General features: G+C 38.3%; 1 protein-coding gene across 3 annotated transcripts in view; it reads right to left on the reverse strand.

Moving 5' to 3' along the window:
• Positions 1-21,335, reverse strand: part of PDE4B (phosphodiesterase 4B) — a 531,417-nt gene that overhangs the window by 250,013 nt on the left and 260,069 nt on the right. The gene's annotated exons all lie outside the window — the stretch shown is intronic.

Here is a 21,335-nt window from a genome sequence, read left to right on the forward strand (position 1 = left end):
TTTTAGTTGTCACAGTAGACTTACTGTGAAAAGTGTCATGGACATGGACAACAGTGTGGTGACTGCTGGGGGGAAGGGGTTGTGGGAAGGTGGAGAAGGGTATAGGAAAGATAAATGATGATGGACAGAGACTTGACTTGGGGTGGTAAACACATAATACAGTGTACAGATGATATGTTATGGAATTGTGCACCTGAAACCTGTATAATTTTGTTAACAAATGTCACCCCAACAAATTCAATAAAAAGGGGGGGGGGGAAACAAAGGAAAGTGTCATGAAAAGACAGGTATTATTTGCTGGTCCAAACAGTTGAAAACTTTTTTTTAAGTTCAAAAATAAAAATAGTTTTTAAGTTCACTGTACACCATAATCTTAAATAAATAGGGGGAATGGTTTGGCATTAAGAACCCAAGTTCATTACTGTGCTTTTTTTCATTTCAGGTGCACATTGAAAATGATGACGGAGGGCTATCAGTCTTCATGTAATTTGTATGTAGTATGTTAGTGTGTTTTTATGCATTCACAGTGGGCTATGCCTTTCCATTTCCTAGAAAGTAATGGAGCATATGCTTTAGTATAAACAGATTTTGTAATGAAAAGTGAATTTCTCTCCGAGACCACATGGAAGCCAAAAATGTTCTGACAGACTGCATGGGGAGGGGAGGTGGAGGAGAGAATATGTATACAGCTAGTGCATTGCCTTTAATGGCTATCATACCAACTCAATGTGATGACATTATAGTATATTGTTCATTTATGTGTATTTGTTGGCTTTTCCCCCTGTGCTTATAATACGACACTGAAAATGAATGTATGGAATAAAAAGGTTGCTATACTCTATCACTGTCGACATACACAGAAAAATATTTAACTTCACTAAAAGGAACTCTAAGGCCCCTTTTCAACTGCAGATATTCTAGCCTCATTTCAGAAGTTTAAGACAGAAAATAAGAAGCAGGCAAGACCAGGAAATCTGATGCGGGAAAATAAGGAAAAATCTTTTAATGTCCCAGCCTTTTGGAAAAATACATTCAGCATCAGCCTTGTCTCAGGTCCTGGAGCTTCCTCAAGGTACAAAGAAAGATGAAGTGACATGAAAAAGCCCATGCAAGGCAGGATTTCTTACTCCAAGATGCTCAACAAAGTCATCAATTCATTTTAACCTTTCTGTGAAGAGTCAAGATGATTCTTAAGCAGCACATAACAATTTCTAAAAAGTCATCTTTATTATTGAAAGTATTACAGATGCTCCCTTTTTCTCCCTCCCTTCACCTTTCTCTTGTCCTTTCCCCAGGCCTTTCCTGCACTATTGTCTGTCCATGTGTTATGCATCTATGCATTTAAGTTCATTGGTTAATCTCTCCCCCTTTCTTCCCTCTGAAATACTTCAGTCTGTTGCATGCTTCAATATCTCTGGATCTAATTTTTAACAAAAATCAACAATTTACCAATATGTTTACAACGCCCCCCTACAACTATACTAAATAATCAGGGAGGGAGGCAAGGTGCTTATACTCTATTGCTAATAGAAAACCTTAGTTTATCAGTTTTAGAAAAATTATTTTCATAAAGAACTAAAAGGATGCTTTCCTTTTATATAATTAACTTTCTCAAAAGTAGAAGGTGGTTTATTTTTTGGCATATTTACCTGTAAGAGGAAATTTTTACTATTGAAACAATACGTAAAGCATGATATCTGAAAAATGTGGGGCTAAAGAAGCTTGGCACATTAGTAAATTAGACATGAGGTTCCTGACTTCTAGTCCCAGCTGCCATTAACTTCATGTCGCAGAGAAAGTCATGTTCTGACTCAGATGTTCTGACTCAGGAAAGCAGGGATCAGTTTTCTCACTGGGAAATTGAAGAAGTGGATCTAAATGATCTTGTGTATCCCTTCAAATTATGTTTTTGTTTCTCATAATAAAAGATATTTGTTTGCTTTATTAAATACGTAAGGCAAAACAAAATATGGAAGAGATCCATTTTGCAGAAATTTTAGCAGAAGCCCTCTATGAGGCTGTTAAAATAACTTCATTGCCTCACAAGTTAAAAAAGTCTGATTAAGAGACTCTAATGATAACCTTCTAAAACATCAAAGACTCTAAGTACAACAATGTTACTCACTACCCCAGCAAAAGTCACAGCAAAACTAATCCCATTATTTCCCACCTATTGCTAGAATGATAATTTCTGATTTCTAGAATTTAGTCTGCCTGGGACTACTTACATTTCATAACATTCAATATAAAAAGCACTTAGGTGGACACATCTATTCTCCCTGAAAGTACAATGTAATTCCATATTCAAAGTAGGGTAATAGTACAGCGCAGAAAATTCTTTCTTAAAAAAACACACAAAATTCATAAAAGATCTTAGCATGTAAAACTACTGCATTCTATTTGAATTTGAATTAACTATTAGAATCAAAGAATAAAAACTCAAAAGCTTATAGTTTACTTTAGCCACAGATAGGTAAGAGCGAACGTTTTAGGCATCTTGATTCAGCAATAGTGCTTTCTGGGGGATGTGCAATTAAATTCTACACCTAGAATGGCCTCCAAACAAACCACAGTGAGTTTGGGAACCATGGTTCTGGTGAGTTCTAATACAGCTGGCCAGCAGTGGAAAAGTCTAGAAAGCGACTGCAAGCTAAACTTGAAATATCTGTAATAGAGAACTCAGTATTTTCCTCATTCATTGGTTGATCAAGCAATTATTTACTTGTTCTAGGCACTGTTTTAGGACCTATGGAGACTGTGATAACACAACCGTCAGAGCTCCTCCTCTCACAGAGATTACTTTGAAGTGAGGTGCTGACCAAGAGAAGGAAATTAACATATAAATACATAATACATCTGGTGGTGACAAAAGCTATGAAGAAACATAAAGCACAGTAAGAGAATAAAGAGTAAATAGGTAGTTTCATCTTAGAAAAAAATGACCAGCAAAGACACCTTTGTCTAAGTAACACTCAAGGAAGGACTTGAATGAAGCAAGGAGCTAGAGGGGATTTCTGGGTCAGGTGTGTTGCAGGAGAGGGAACATTCCGAGCAGAGAAAGCACTCTGTTCTTGGCATCAATAAAGAACAGAGTTCTGGGATGACTGTTCTGTGAGGGCAGAGACCACATCTCTCAATGTATTTCCCAGCATCCGCCGAAACATTTTGCACATTGTAAGTGCCAAGATGTGCTTGGCACTCAGATAAATTGACTCTAATAAATCCACTGCCTGCTTACTTAAGTATTCAAGAAAGGAAGAAAGGATATATTCATTAGCTTTGTCTATTAGCAGAGAACTTCATTTTATCAGGGTTTACTGAATATCAATTATGTGTTCAGCACTGTAAATATAGAAAAAAAAGGAATTTTATATTTTCTGAGAATTAATAGAAAAAATATATTGGACTTTTCACCCACTTCTTGGAACAGAGCTCCTAAAATTCCTGTAATTTCCTAAATGATGAGAACACTAAAGGCATCTCTGGTTCTCATGTTGGTCTTTGACCATGGTTCCTGATCCAGGGCTCCTGGAGGCCTTGTAATTTCCTGGATGGTGGATGGTAGGAGTGTCCTTTGTTGAAATGAGGTGACCCTGGGTGAGCTGATGGATGACTCTTGGATGAGGACTGGTCACCAGAAAGACCAAACCATGATTAGAAGCTTGGAATTTTGGGCCTGCCCCCATTCTCTAGAGAAGGGAAAAAGGAAGGAAAAAGCTGAAAGTAGAGTTAATGATCGATTATGCCTAGCTGACACAGCCTCTGCAAAATCCCAGAACTACAGGGTTCAGGAAGCTTCCAGACTTGTGAACACACGGAGGTGTGGAAAGCGGTGCACCAGACATGGCATGGAAGCTACCCCCTTCCCACATACCTTGCCCTATGCATCTCTTTATCAGATGTTCATCCATGGCCTTTGCACATCCTTTAAACAAAATAATAAAGGTGTCTTCCTGAGTTCTATGAGCCTCTCTAGCGAACCTAACCGAGGAAAGGTTTGTTGGAACCTCTATCTAGAGCTGGCCGGTCAAAAGCACAGGCCTTGCAATTGGCTTCTCAAGTGGGGTGAGGGGAGGCAGCCTTGTTGGACTGAACCCTTCTGCTGTGGCATCTGACACCACCTCAGGGTAGAGAGTGCCAGAACTGAGCTGAATTAAGTTGGATTGTAGGACACCTAGCTGGTGTCACAGAGAACTGCTTGTTGTGGGGACAAACCTCCACACATTTGGTGACTAGAAGTCTCAGGAGTTCTGTGTAATTATTAAAGAGATGCACAGGGAGAAATACAGAGTAGTGAAGAGCAGGGATTTCTCTTTATTTAGGACAGGAAATAACTGAGTAACTTTCCATTACACTTTCATTATTGAAAAAAAATGTATACTGTGCTATTAAAATTATAATAACATAAAAAAGCATTAGGAACAACAAAGTTGAAATAAGAGTCGAAACTGTAAAAAATATATTGAATGACATCTATTAATTTATTATTTCAAACTGTTCAAGATGTTCGCCAAGCCAGAAACAAAAGATTTGAGAATTACATTCAGTGTAGAGCTTCTTGGCAACCAAGAAGGTGAAAAAGTGATGGGAGTGGATTATGGTAATTCATGTTTCCTTGTGTCTGTGTCTGTGTGTGTGTGTGTGTCTGTGTGTCTGTTTCAACAAAAGGTGCAATGTTTTTATACGGCCTTACTGAAAGCCATAAGCACAAACAGAAATAAAGCTGAGTGAAACCGTTTATGGGAGAGGTAAAGGAAATCACGCCAGTTAAAATGCTCTAATTTGATATAGAAATTGAGCCCAAAATTTTAGGAACATGTTTATTAAAATCTGTAGACTACCTTTTTGAAGGTTAATGTGTTAATAGTCTTAATTATTTTTTTTTCTTGGAAGCCTGACAGTAAAAATTCAACTTGCCTCTTAAAGGGTCACCAGAAGTGCTGATGTTTTAAGTAGTGATAAAAAGGAAAACTCAGGCTGCAGCCATACGAATAGATTTCAAAGATGATGTTTAGAACAAAGAGCCAACTGGAAATTTATAGGTAAAAACTATAATATTTGAAATTTAAAATACAATGTATTGTATTGTTGGCAGATTAAGCTCTTTGGAAGACAGATATAGTGAATTTGAAGACACAAACATAGAAACTACCATATTCAGTCTATATAAAGAACCCTTTACTCTTTCAACTCAATTAGAAGACAGATAACAGGAAAAAATTGGGCAAAATATTCAAATGACACATTTCACCAAAGAAGAAATATGAATGGTCAAAAGATCCTCAAGATATCATTAGCCATAAGGAAAGCATAAATTAAAACCATAGCGAGTTATCATAGATATCCACTTGCATGAAAAAATTTTAAAAAGAGTTTCTTCTGAGGTTGAGTCTATACTAACCACGGCATCCAGTAATCCCATCCTGACATAATTACCCAACAGAAAAAAAAATAGGTGTATATGTAAAGATTTATGCTCTTATGTTCATAGAAGCTTAACAATAAAAAATACTGGAAACAAATGTCCATCAGTTGAGAAGTAGATAACCAAATTATAGATCCATAGATACCATTCAACAATAAAAAGCAAATCACTGATGCATCTCAAAAACATTATGTTAAATGAAGGTAACACAAAAGTCACTATATGACTTCATTTATTTGATATTCTAGAAAAGACAGAATTATAGTGACAGAAAGAATATCAATGGTTGCCAAGGACTTAGGTGGGAGAAGAAGATTGACAAAGGGAAACTTTTGGGGGTGATGACAATCTATAATAATAAAAGCATAATATGCTAATTAGACTGGACAGCCAAATGACCCTCCGGACGTCATTCCGGATGTCCTTCTGGATGAAGCCGCGATGGCAGGGGCCAAGGCAGAGGCAGTTAGGGGCAATGAGGCAGGCAGGAAGAGTGGATAGGGGTGATCAGGCAGGCAGGCAGGCAAGTGGTTAGGAGCTAGAGGTCCTGGATTGTGAGGGGGATGTCCAACTGCCTGTTTAGGCCCGAATCCACAGGGATCCCTATGGGATCAGGCCTAAACTGGCAGTCAGACATCCCTTGAGGGGTCCCGGATTGCAAGAGGATACAGGCTGGGCTGAGGGACACTTGTGCACTGGGCCTCTAGTGTTCTATCTAAGCATTTTCCAATAGAAATATAGTGCCAGCTACATGTATGTAATTTAAATAGTTTACTAGTCATATTAAAGAAATAAATGGAAACATATGACATTAACTTTCATAAAATATTTTAATATGATATAGCCAAATATTATTTCAATATATAATCAAATTAAATTATTAATGAGATATTTACCGTTTTTTTCAAATGAAGCCTTTGGCTTCCATATAAAGTCTATAAAGTATATTTCATACTAAAACTACAACTTAATTAGGACTAGCCACATTTCAAGGGATCAACAACCACAAGGGCTAGTAAGTACCACTATGTAAAGGGTATCTTGATACAAAGATCTTTGAACCATACTACTGAGAGAAAGAATGGAAATATGATGTATTATACAGGAAAAAAGTGCAGTTTTTAGAATCCTAATCTCATTGCAATTATATCATGTAGGGTATATTATTTACAGTTCCTGTTCCTCAATTTCTAAGGGAAGATGCAGTTGTTAAAATTCAATGAAATGTATGTAAAGCATCTTCTATAAGATTATCTTCAATTTATGCTCTTTTCTATCTCCTCCTTTATTGTCATGCTCTTTGCCTGACTCAGAGCCATTGGCTTTTAGTCTTCCTGCCTGGGTTATTAAAGCTTCTTCCTGGCCATCAATTTTCCCTTAACTGGACCTTAGTCCACTAGCACAGTCTGACCAAATGCCACATTCACATCACCAGCCATATCCTGTAGCCACCCCTCTGGCTTAGTAACCTCAGAATTAAGTTCTCACCTTCAAATCAAGCTCTTAGGTGATCTTTGAAATGCATTTATTACTATAAACATTAAAATGCCACTATGTGCAATGTTTCCAAACTTTTTCTAGTTTGTTTCTCCTAATTGCTAAGCATGGTCTACTAGTATAAGGTTGAAGGACCCCTCTGAAGCCTCTGAAATCTGTTCTCATTCTGTGCTCACTCCTGCTCCCTGCACTCCAGTCTTGCTGGACTTCTTTAGTCTCCTCTTGTCTCACAAGCTGTTTGTACCTGCTTCTCCCACTATCTATACTGTTCCTCACCCATTCCCATCTTTTCTTTTGTTGTGCCTACTTAACCCTTTATAACTCACTTTAAATGTTAATTCCTCTGAGATATTGTCCCTGGCCACCCCATCCCCAAATTAGAACAGTTTTCCTTGTAAAACTCATGGCATCGTGCAGCTTTTCTTGACAATATTTAACAAAGTTATAATTTTACTTATGTTTGTACTATTATTTATTTAATTTATCATTCCTAATAATTTTATTTTATTCCTGCTCCTGTTTCATTTTGTTTACTATTGTACTCTGAGCACTTAGCACACAGCCTGGCCCCTAGTAGGTCCATAATAAATATCTAAATGAATAAATGCATAGTATGCAAAATTTAAAGTTATTATGTACAGAATTCATTATATTTTTCTTCTTTTCCAAATGTTCATTACTTTAGCGTGGTGATCCCCATACAAAATCCTGATATCCACTGTAAAAACTAAAGGAACTGTTGACCCCTGATCATTCATGAATTCAATCTTTCATGTTTATCACAAGCTTATTCTATCATAGGCACTAAAGATACAAAGATGAATAGTCTATACAGCACAACATCTACTTTTAACCATGTAAGCTTCTATTTCCTTCCTTTGTTGACTTACAGATTTTAGTTATATCACCAGAGAATATAGCCACCCAATATAGTAGTTTTTATTTAGAAAGAAATATAGAAGATAAAAACAATTAAGTACATAAAAGTAGTTAATGCTGGCACTGGAAAATTACTGAGTATAAATTAACAGTTCTTTAATAGATTCCACCAGCAGTCCTTGACATTGCCGTCCATCTACACATTTAAAATATATTTAATTAGTAAAAACAAGGCAGTAGTATTGGGTCCTACTGTTGAGCCTCTACAACTTCTGCCTTCATTAAATACGCCTTGGGTAATTATTAAAACATGTCTAAATTTCATCTGTTGGATATGTCTAAGGATAGTAGTCAATGAGAAGAGATGGGAAAAAAGTCCTAATTTCAGGGGGAAAATAAGTAGAATGAGATATAAGACAAAAGTGATGACAAAGAACATATAATGTAACATGATTTTACTTTGCAATCTCCATATAATCATTTATTAGAGTAATGAATGCCCATGGGGAAAGAATTATTCATTATGAATAGAAACACTCAGCAAGTAGTAACCTGAATTTTTTGAAACCTCATTCTTCAAGAGGGTTTTCTCCTGTGCTTTTAAAGTTGCCCACAAGAGTTATGTCATTGCTTATAACCAAGGAAACCACAGGAAACTTGGTTGCTAGGAAACCACTGAATTATCTTCATGAAGATCACCACAGTAGGCTTGGCTTGAATAGAACAGATGCTAGGAAAATAAAATTATGAAGTTGGTTACTATTTTTTAAAAAACCTAGGATGCCGCTTTAATTGCCAGTTAAATCCTTTTACCTAAGAGAAGCTGTTTGTCACTTCTGAAAGTCCATCACATAGGCAGACAGGGCCGTCACAGGGTGCTTTCAGGGGCTGCAGGGAAGAGGCACTGAATAGTGTGTGAGCCGGGCTCCACTGCACACATTCTTCCTTTTCCTAATTAATTTGGCTACCCAGGGAAAGGGTAGAGTGAGAGCCTCTATCACCTCAACAGAGGGATAGATTTTTAAAGAAAACATACTTACAGTTGAAATTTTCAGGCCTATGACTTTCAACATTCTCTAGCATGCTCTATGAAGAGTAGCACAAGTATGTGACTCCTTCCTCAAAATTTTAAATGTTTTTAGTTTTTAATTTCTCTTCATTGTTGAAAGTATTATAGATGTCCCCTTTACCACACAGCCCCCCCACCCCCATACACAGGCCTTATAATGTCAGTATACACATATAAAATGATTCTGTCATCTAAGGGTTTAGTGAACTTATGACAATTTGTTCCTCTAAGTGATTAAATTGTGATGACAATATAAGGACAAAGAAATGGCTAAATTTGGCCAAGTCTAAATTATTCAGTATAAGTTCCCTCTTAGAAAATAAAGTGATTTAAAGTTCCCCTCAAAATCATACTTTCCTACCACCTGTCCTTCCTTCCATGGTACATTATTGATGCATTTATAAATCTAGCTAAACCTGACTAGACTGTAAATGTATTTCCAGACTATACTATCCCTGGAAGAAATAGGCTTGTATAGCCTAATCAGATCATCACAGGAAGTGATACCTTCTTTTAATATATATCTCAAACCTAACTCTCAGGGTAATCCTTAGTTCTACTATCCTAAAACTACATTTGCCTTATCCATACTCTTGTCTTTCAGTTCTGCTGCCTTTACATTTGTCAAGGTCACTTTGTCCCCAAGTTGCCATCTCTTCCACAATACCAATTTCTGTTATTCAAAATGAAGCTATGAGATGTAATGCTTATCATCTCTTTTACTCTTTCTGAGTTAAATTTGTCAGCCACGTAAATCAAGGGTATGTTGTATGCTTCTCCAAACATAGATTTCGATTTTCAGTTGATATTCAAATGGATATAAATCTTCAATAAACTTTATCCTGAGGACCAGCGGTCGCCAACCTTTCGGACCTCACAGACCACCGGGGGTTTGCAGACCACTGGTTGGTGACTGCTGCATGTGGACAATGGTCTTGAAGGACCAGTGGAGTTTATAAATAAAGGTGATGGTATAAAACAGTTAATAAAGTCATGATCAACAACTCTATGATGGCAGAATGATAGAATATTTGGTGTAGAATTACAGTGGAAGTAAACAGAATAGTTAAACTATTTGTGTATTTCAGAATAAATAGGGGAAAAAGCCAAAATATCATTAAGAAAATTGTTTATAAATATTCAAGAAGCCTATGTGATTATCTCATATGCAGTCTTAGCAAGGTGACTGGTTTAGTGCAACCTTTTTTTTATGGTAACTAAAAAAACTACATCTTCATGGTCAAATGAAAAAAATTGGGGTTATTTTAAGGTAGATTATTTGTACAACACTATCTAAAGACAGTCCATTAATAAATGGCATATATCTGATAATATCTATGTTGATATGACTATGTGGTCCTATGCTTGGCCTTATCTTGTTTCTCTTTTGTAGTAATTGCTCAGATAAACACATAGATAACATGTTCAAGAGTACAACACAAATCTGAGTGAGATAACAACCATAGATAGGTATTATAAGATCAATATACTAAAAATGGGTAACTGTCTATAAATGTAATCATATATTGTAATGAAGTGAATGGCTACTTTTTTATAAGGTACTTTGTATACTTTGTCTCTAATTCCTACAGAGCTCTAGCAAATTCAGTATTATTTCCATTCCAAAAATGAAGAAATTGGAACTCAGAGAAGTTGTGTGGCTTTCTGAGAGTTATTTCTTAGTGCCAGTGCCAGGACTTGAACCTATATCTAGTTTGATCTTTTCTAGTCAGATTGGCTAGTTTATGTTTTGAATATAAAAAGCTCAGTGGCTTAATGCACAACATTTTACTACACACACACACACACACACACACACACACTATCTAAGTAGGTCATATGAAAACTCTGCTCATTATAGTCATTCAAGAACCCTGGCTGATGAAGGCTCCTATCTGTATCTCTAAGGCTACAGAGACCAAAAAAGGGGTGTAGCGATTTTCAAATAAACTCTTAAAGCACCTACCTAGAAATGAAAGTCATTTCTACTATTCACATTTCAAGAGCTAAAAGCTAGTCACGTAGCTAAATCTAACATACAAGGGATTGAGGGATGCAATCCTATTACTCCAGGCAAAGAACCAGAACATTTGCTTAAAGCCTCAGTGATGACCAGGCCCCTAAGTTCAAGTTCTCTCCATTTCACCTTATTGAATACTCAATAGGATGACACTGAAAAAAGATAAATGGGCAGGCCTTTGTTTCATTTAGGGTAAAAGAAAATACAAATATAGCATAGAATAGATCTGAGAGTGGTGGCAGACATAAAAATACTTAAGACTTACTAGAGTAGAATCTCCAAAGGTGCCATCTATGTAATGAAGCTGCATAAATAGGTTTATTAATAGCATTATAAGGCATGATTCAAGGAGAAAAGCCAAGATGGCGGTGTAGGCAAATGCTTGTACCTGATGCCTCCCAAAACCACATCAAAATTACAACTAAAATACAGAACAATTATCCAGAACTGCCGGAAAGCTGGCTGAATGGAAGTCCTAAAACTAGAGGAGTAAAGAAGAAAGCATGCTGAGACGGGTAGGAGATGGGGAGGCATGGAACATGCTGGTCTGGCACCCATGTGTGCCGCTTTTTTAATCGGGAGGGAGATCATCTCTGCAGAGGCTGCCAGGAGGAGCAAGGCATCCCAGCCCCATACCAGATGCTGAGCCCAGCGTCCCAGAGCTGGGAAAAGAGGTCCCTTTGGGTAGTAAGAACTACGGGCTGTAAAAAACACTGGGAATTGGGGCTCAGTGACACAGAGGCTGCTGGAGACCCAGCTGCTCCTCTTAAAAGGCCAGCACCACAAACTAAACTTACAAGCTCCTGCTTCCTCTGAGCTCCAGTGCTGGGTGAGTCTCTGAGAGACTAGTGCACATATGAGGAGAAACTGGACTGTCTGGCATTGGGGCAGGAACTCGGGGACAGTTTTCTTCTAGATGGAGGTGCTTGCAGGAGTCATTGTTCCTGTGCTGGGACCTTCCTGGTGCAGGGCTGACTGGCAGCCATTTCTGTTTGCTCTGCCCTGGTGATTCCCTGAGACCTGGCCCCACCCAATTTACCACCCCACTTAAGCTGTGCGCAGCTGCTTTTGCATATGAGTGACCTGTCCTTTCTTGGACTAAAACCTGTCGAACAAGCTGCATCTGGGTCAGGGAGCCCCAAACCCATCAATAAAAGGGCCAAGACCCTGCACCAGCCTGCCTTGCTTCACAGTTGGGGCTCATCTGGTCACTTCCAAACCCAATACAAACAGGAGGAATCTTCAGATATCTTTGTAAGTCCTGATGGGTGGCCCCAGATAGTGGCTGACTTCGCACCTCCCTGGGGACCCAAGAGCCAGTATACCCAGTGGTTAGTGTGGGACCATACCAGATTACAACTCTTCACATCCACAACTCTTCACACTCAAGGGGCAGACTCAGTGAGCACCAAAGCCCCACTGAAGCAAGTCCTGCTCCATAAGGGTGTCTCCTGCACAGAAGCTCTCCCACTATAATCGCAGCTGGTCCCCACAGCCAATTGGCTTGGAGGTCAATTCCTCCCAGTGACACCAACAGCAATCAAGGCTCAACTACAACAAGACTGTGCACACAGCCCAGAAAGGGATGTACCCAGAGTGTCCACTTCAGGTGATTGGGGAGGCTGAGCCACTGGGCCTATAGGACACTTATGACGCAAGGCCACTCTATTAACTCAAGGAGACTTAGGAGCTCTACCCAATACATAGAAACAAACACAGGGAAGCAGCCAAAATGCAGAGACAAAGAGATATGTCACAAATGAAAGAAATGGAAGAAAGCAAGCTACTGGATATAGAGTTCAAAACCACAGTTATAAGGTTACTCAAGAATCTTCTAGAAACCTCCAAGGGACTTAGTGAGACTTTCAAGGATCTTATTGAGAATGCCAAAAAAATAGAAAAGGACCAGTCAGAAAGTAAGCATACACTGACTGAAATAAAGAATAATATACAGGGATTCACCAGTAGAGGATTCTGAGAATAAAATCAATGATTTGAAATATGAGGAAGCAAAAAACACCCAACCAGAAGAGCAAAAAGAAAAAATAATCCAAAAATATGAAAATAGTGTAAGGAGCCTCGGGGACAACCTCAAGTGTACCAACATCCAAATTACGGAGGTGCCAGGAGAAGAGAGTAAGATATTGAAAATTTATTTGAAGAAATGACAGAAAACTTCCCGTACCTGGTGAAAGAAATAGCCTTACAAGTCCAAGAAGCACAGAGAACCCCAAACAAGAGGAACCAAAAGAGGACCACACCAAGACACATCATAATTAAAATGCCAAGGGCAAAAGACAAAGAAGGTATCTTAAAAGCAGCAAGAGAAAAGCAGTTAGTTACCTACAAGGGTGTACCCATACGACTGTCAGCTGATTTCTCAACAGAAACTATGTAGGCTAGAAGGGAGTGTCAGGAAATATTCAAAGTGATGAATAACAAGAACCTACAACCAAGATTACTCTACCCAGCAAAGTTATCATTTAGAACTGAAGGTCAGATAAAGAGCTTCACAGACAAGAAAAAGCTAAAGAAGCTCATCACCACCAAACCAGTATTATATGAAATGCTGAAGGCTATTCTTTAAGAAGAGGAAAAAGAAGAAAAATATAAAGATAAAAATATGGACAACAGAGTGGCAACAAATACATATCTATCAACAATTGAATCTCAAAGTCGAATGAATAAAAAATCTGATGAACAAAATAAATTGGTGAGTGGAATAGAATCAGGGGCATGGAAATGGAACAGACAAATGATTCTCAGGGAAATGGGTTGGGGGGGGGCGGTTGGGAATAGATTAGACAAAGATCTTATATACAGGTATGTATTACCTATGGACACAGACAATAGGGTGGTGAGGGCCTGGGACAGGGTGGGAATCAGATGGAGGGGAGCTATGGGGAGGGGGGAAGAAGGACATTTGTAATAATCTCAAATAAAGATTTTAAAAAGATTTTAAATAAAGATTTTAAAAAGTAGCTTTTGAAAGAAAGTATTGGTCAAATTGAGGAAAATTTTAATTAAAAATTGGTATTAAATTTTAAATTAAAAGTTTTGTTTGCATCTAAAAAAAGAAAAGACATGATTCAAGCAGGCTAAAAATAAGTCCCCATACTTTCAAATCCAAGTCTTCTGTCAAAACTTTGTTCTTGAGCTAGAGGTCTCTTCATCTAACTAAATACTAGACATCTCCACTTAGGTATCCAAAGATACTCAGAATTCATCATCATTCTACTATTAAGCTTAGGAACCTCTTGTCCTTAAAATATAATTAAGGAACTTCCTCATGCATGTCTTATCTGCCTTTATTGACACAGCACCAACCAATGCCCCAAGCAAGAAGCCTCAGGCTCCCTCTTCTCTTCTCTGCTTCAAATAGCTGATCACCAAGTTTATCTAATCTTTGCTCAGCAAAGTCTCTCCATCCCAAGGGTCTGGGCAGCTGTTGCTCTACTCAGCTGTTTTCAGAACTACCACTATCACCTCCTAACTCATCTCCTTGCCTCTAGTTGTACCACTCTAAATAATTTTTGCATATTTCTGCCAGCATCCATCTTTCTAACATGCTTCTTATAAAACAGTCTCCCTATTCAGAAGTCAGTGGCTAGCCTTTCAATCCCTAGAGAATGAAGCTTAAGCCCAACTGAGTGGAACATAATGCCCTTTACAGTATAGATCCTATATTTCTGGTTTCATCCTTTGCTCTCCAACCCCCTCTTCACAAGCATGAAACTACCAGCTGTTTCCAGAATATACCCAACACTCTGCTCTTTCATGACACAGAAAGAGCCCCTGTACATGCAGGTTCTCTCCCTGACATGAGCACTCTTCACTTCCCATGCTGCTGAAATTCCATTCCATTTTTAAAGATCCAACTCAAATAGACATTCCTCAATCACATTTGCCTTTTCAAACATCTCTATTCTTATCCTTATCACACTGTATTAGAATTACTTCCTTATGAGTCTATCTCATCCACTAGACTACACACTGTGGTAGGAATTAATTGTCCAAGAACTGAACATGGGGCCTAAAGTTCTGAAAGAATTAGGATGAAATGAGCTGGAGAATGAAATTCTAATTGGATGGAACTAATGGTGAGGTTTGCAAACACAGCATTGGGTTAAAATTTTCAGAACCTAAGTTAATTGTGAAATTTTCACTGGCAAAATGAAGTCAAGGCATAAAAAGATAAAATGGGACTATTAGCAGCATTAACAAGTAAAGTCCAGTGGCTTGATCCCTAATTACAACTCCCTAATGATTAATGACATAAGAAAATAAACTTGAGAGTGTGGGATTTCAGGAAGGGCAAGAATGGTTCTGAAAGCAGATCATGGTGAACGGCTGGTCCTGGTCAGGTGACTTCACATCTCAGCTGATCCTTTAGTATAGTGCACCTACCTGTTCTTTTATGAAAACCTCAGGTAGCAAAGAGACAAAATGTTAACATCACACCTGACTGCGTCTTCTTTGAGGAATTTTAAATTAGCACAAAGGAAAGTGTTTCCCTTGAGAGCCATTCTGGCATTTTATGCCCACATATTGCAACTAGTATATGAGACCAAAGCAACATGCTTTTAATAAAACACTCCATAAATGTGGAGTAGTATGTTTCATTACCTTGGTGATAATTCTGCTTTTTTCCCTTCAGGAAAGAGAGGCATTGAACCCCACTGAGCTGATAAAATAGGCTTGAAGAATCCCTATAGTGAGAGTAACATTAACACGTGGATTGCATAGATTTCCTATCTCAAAAGCCGGGATAGCATTTCATTATTGAAGTTGCCTGATTGCTTTGATTCAAACCCTTTCCCCAATTCCTTTATTTCTCTGTTTAAAATCATTACAACAAACAAATGAAACAATAACACACAACAAGCAGCAACGTGGGTTGAGCTTCTCATTACCAACGACAGCTGCACAAACTTGCAGTCAAAACACCTATTTTTGAGGCAACACAAACAAAGCTTGTCATGATTCCCAGTCACCTATCAGGGTAGAGGCGACTGTGCACTTCAGGCTCCGGAGCTGTGTACTCGGGCTGGTAAAGCGTGTTCAGAATCCAGGAGAGGTGTCTGCAATCAGAGTGCCCAGCCACCCTGCTAACTATAGCAACCTATTGATCTGTTTTCATCTGCTGTTGAGTTATTATTGCCTTGGCGCATGCAGGGCCACTCTAGATTTCCCTTCTCCTAAAATAAAACTTCTCAGATGCTTGTAGAGCTGTTTCATATGGAGCTAAATGGCAGGATGTGCTGCTAGCTCATATTAAAACTCCCCCGTCCATTAAATTTGTACCTTTTCCTATTATTAAGAGGACTTCTAAATTCCCATGTCTGTACTTCTCTCATCAAAAGCTATTTCTAATTCAGTGACTTGTTCCAAACCACTTCATCATTCTATGTTTCATAAAATATGTAATAGTAGCGAAGCCTCTAAGTCACATTAAAATTGCTCAGTGTCAGCTCCAAGTCAGCCAAAGAGCAGATACTTACACCTGAAACCTGTAACTTGGTCCCTCACTCAGTGGCTTTCAAATTTTAGTCTCCATGATAATCATTTGGAAGTTTGTAAAACACACAGCTGCCTGAGAACTATGTCAAAGATACTGACTCAGTGGATCCTGGATGGACCTGGATGGGGCACAGGTGTGTGCACTTAAGGTGATTCTGTGTTATACACTGAGATCCCTGATGAGTCAATGAGAGAGCAAAGTCATGGGGTAAGTATATTTTTAGCCCAATTCTCACTAATCCTAACATTTGGTGCCAATCTGAGTGAATCGGCATACCAATACATCCATCAAACTAATCCCACATCCTCTACCACTGCTGCCTCAATTCCATGTGCATGGCAGTGGTAGCCTTAGTTTCTTGATTAGTACTTCTGCTTCTAGCCAAAACAAAAACTATGCCTAGAATCTCAGTCCAATTTGCCGGGGCACTGACACCCAAACCCAGGCAGAACCCCATGGAAAATGAAGAGACCACTGCATATCTGAAGAAAGACTGGAAAAACAGATGATATTTCTACATATTTCATCCTCCTGGATGCATGCTATCTTCCGACTTCCATATATGCATCTCCAGATGTCAAGAGTACTCGTCTGCACCAGCACCTTCTCAATGTTTCTACTGAATGAGTTTGTTAGGGTTGAAAACACATTTGCCTTGTACCCCACCTGGGGAATTGTTCTTACTGTATTTCATTTTGTTGCCATGATGTCATTGGCTAGACACAGGGTCATTATAAGAAAGATTCCTATGAAACTCTTTATTGTAACTACTGTAATGATGCTGGCAAGGATGTTGTTCACTAATTTACTCAATTTCCTCTTAATAAGAATCCTTGGGGAGAAAGTCCTGTCTTGTCTTTGTACCAAAAATAGATTTAGTGCTCATGAGCAATTTATTTATTTTTTATCTCATGGACACTGAATTTCACAAGAGAGAAGGCTGTAGTGCTTGCCTGTGGCTGCTAAGAAGCAAAGACTAACACTAGTACAATGTTTATGTTTTAAGTCATATTCCTAGCAACACTGTTCCCACTTTTATTTTCCTATTTTCTTTTATCCCGATATTCTCGTTGTGTTTTTCATATTATTTGTAAGCTCGATCCCCAGTGGGGGGCGTGCAGGAGGCAGCCGATCAGTGATTCTCATCATTAATGTTTCTATCTCTCTCTCTCCCTCTCCCTTCCTCTCTGAAATCAATAAAAATGTATTAAAGAAAAAAAAAATACTGCAGGAGTTCAAAGAAGAAGGAGATTAATGAAGGCAGGAAGAATTAGACAGTTTCCAAAAGAGATAGGACTTGAACTAGCACTTAGATCATGAAGATATTTTAAGGTTTTCAATGGACAGAATAAGAAAGCCATTCTGGACCAAATGAAGCATGGAGTAGAACATGTATAGCATAGAATAGGATGTAGCATGGAGTAGAGGCACAGTGAGAAGAATAGGAAGTTGAGGTGAAATAGACATGAATTTGAAACCTGGCTTAACATAAATAAATTTCTTAACCTGATTCATTAACCTCTCAGAATTGTTTTCCTCATTTGTAAATCAGAATCATGTCTTATGAAGAGTCTCCCTTTTATAAAAATTAGAGATGGCCATTTCAAACAGCTATGCAACACCTAGTGCACCTTACGCACTCAACAGTTAGCCATTTCTATGTCTCCTACAGTGTCCCCTACAGCAGATGCTGCACCCTAAGAAGTGGAAAACAATTACACAGAGCTGGGAACAAATGGTGGGTGGTCTTGTAAGTTAGCAGATAACTTTGGACTTGATGGAGGAGAAACAAATGATCTATTTAAAGTTACTGAACAGGGCAGTGACATGATGAAAGCAGTGTTTAAAGAAGATTAATGTGGTCATGGAGGAAGAGAATGAAGGAGAAAATACTATGGACCTGGACAGTAACTAGAAGGCTGTTGTGCTGATAGGCACAAAGTGACAAAATACAGGATGAGGGAGGTGGCAGAGGACTGCCAAGGGGAGGCATGGAAACACTTTACAGAAAATGCTTCTTTCGTTGGAGAGGATTTTGTGACTGACTTCACAGGGGAACTAAATACATCAAAGGTCAAGTCTAATCATAGTAACTAATAATTATCCATTGTTTTTCTTTATCTCACACTAGATTCTGAACTCCACAAGGGAAAACAACATTTATATCCTGTTCATCAGTGCTTAGCACAATTTTTCAAGCATACAAAATACTCATAATATTTTAAAATGTATTTCACTAATGAAAAATGAATTAAATGCATTTTATTCGGGAAAAGAAATTGAATGAATGAATAAAAAATAAATAATGACAGTTACAATTAATAATAATAATAAACATTTATTGAACACTTTATATCGGACATTTTGTACGACTATACATGAACTACTTCACTTCAATCCTAACAAAATTCCTATAAAGTAGATACAATAGTTATCTCATTTAAAATAAAACACAGGAAGTTTAGGCAATTTACCCAAGGTTACTCAACTAGTAAAATGACAGAGCCAGGATTCAAACCTATGCCTTGTGATGCTAAAGCCTATACACTTATTCAGCAGAGTGGGAATAGGTCTTACATAATGAGAAAGTCCTGTCAAAAGAAACACAGATGTTGCTGGGGCCGGTATATCTCAGTTGGTTGAGCATCATCCCATGTACCAAGAGGTCACTGGTTCAATCACCAGTTCCATTCCTGGTCAGGGGGGTCAGGGCACATGCCTGGGTTGTGGGCTTGATCCCCAGTGAGGGGGGGAGGGTGCAGGAGGCAGCTGTTCTCTCATCAATGTTTCTCTCTCTCTCCCTCTCCCTTCCTCTCTCTCTTAAAAATCAATGAAAAATCAAAAAATAAACACAGAAGTAATGGGAACCAATTAACTTTTATATACCTTGCCTTCTATAAACATGTATTCATTATATAAATTCCAAAGGTAGATATACACTTAGGTTTAAATTGATCCCTGACTATGGATAAGCAAGGTCCTTAGAAAGAAAAAGGAGGCTCTCTGTTCTTAAGGAGAGGAAAATTGAGCAGAGGAGAGTAGATGAAACAAGTAAAATAAGCCAAAAGACAACAGTAGCAGATAGACTACAAAGATGCACTTGGTTAAGCGTGCAAGGAAGATGCAGGTTAATAAATGTTAGGATTTGGGAGGTGGGAGTGAATGCTATTGTATTCTTTATTCCAGTGCTCTTCTGATTTTATTTTCTTACTTCTTTCTGCATATACACTTCCAATTCTACTCCTCTGTTATAAGGATGTATAACACTAGTCCATTTCAAGAGTATTTTACAAAAACTCCCCCTTTCCAGGAATCTGACAACATTTTAAAATAGGTGACTTATGAAGTGAGCACATGCCATTTCATCAGGATAAATGGTGTTTTTGCAAATCTAGAGTAATTGCAGCTACACACACACACACACACACACACACACACACACACTGCCCATTTCATTCCCATGTGGGATGTCTATGTAGTAAAGAAGTTCAAATGAATTAAGAATTACTCAGTTACTACAGTTAATCTCAGTTATTACATGAGAACTAGTTCTATGAATTATTTTAGATATCACTACATTATAAGTATCACAGATGTTTTGCAATGAGAATATTTAGAAATATGTATTATATGGTCTTCTGCCACCTTAATGAGTGTACGCTAAATATGTAATTTATCTTTAAGATCACAGATTTGGCTGTACCTTAGAATCCACTGGAGCGCTTTTAAAAATACCAATTCCTTGGGTCTCGCCCCACATGAATTAAATAAGAATCTTTAAAGGTTGGGCCAAGAACCCAGACTTCCCTTTTTAAATGTCTTAGATGATTATAATGTGAAACCAGAACTGAGAACCATTATTTTAGGCCATGCCTGAGACATATTTATGAATATCAGCTATTTCTGTGTTTACTACTCATAACTAGAGAAAGTGATAAAGAAAAATTGATGGGACAACTCTAGGATGATTTAACTTGCCTACGCTCCTGTTCTCTAACAGTGAGTTGGTCTTCACCCCAGTATTATTGAGTCCTCACTATGTGTCAGTGAAATAGGAATTTTAGGGAAATAGAGGCAGGTTTAGAGAATTTTTAGAATTGGGGTCCATGGAAAAAAACATAGGGCTATAAGGGGAGAAGATACATTTCCATAAGACAAAGAAACCAGGTGCAGTTATATTTCCATAAGACAAGGGAGCAGCAACAGTTGCATTTACATAAGACAAGGAAGCAGCAACAGGTATATTTCCATAAGACAAGGGAACTGGAAGTAGCCAAAAAGGTCTATATTTACAAAATAAAGAATAAGGAAGAAAGCCCAGAAGGAATAGGAGGACAATGAAGGAGGAGGGCCTCAGGAGTCACTATAGTAACCAATTCAAAAGGGCATATTGACCAATCAGAGGGGATATCAGGACACAGGAACTACAGCCTTTATAAACCATGGAAACAGGAAGTCGGTGGGACCCTTTCCCCCTCCCCATGTAGGAGTCCATTCTGTGGGACTCTTTCCCTTTCCCCACATAGGAGTCTGTACTTGTTATTCAATAAATCTCCACCTTTGCTATACTACCCTCTGTCTGTGGATTCATTCTTCGACTCCAGAGGGGAAAAAAAATCTGGGTTCCAGTCCAAAAATTGCGTATCATTAGGGACATTTCTCCAGTGTATACTTCTCTATACACACAGCTTGGTCTCTGTTGAAAAGGCCCAGTCACTTAGAGAAATTTTTACAAATCAACTGATGAACTGAAGTATAACCAATCCTCACTTTTCCACTCATCACATCTAGGTTCATTCTGGTTACTCAGGAGCTGGTTCCTCATCATAAAGAATTGAAGGTTATGGCTCACAACTGGTTCAGATTCCTGAACCAACCTAAGAATTAGAAAGTTCTAGAAGTAGATAATGCCATAGACCAGTGG

The sequence above is a fragment of the Myotis nattereri genome, assembly GCF_964212035.1.
Source record: "Myotis nattereri genome assembly, chromosome: 3".
Taxonomy (NCBI): domain Eukaryota; kingdom Metazoa; phylum Chordata; class Mammalia; order Chiroptera; family Vespertilionidae; genus Myotis; species Myotis nattereri.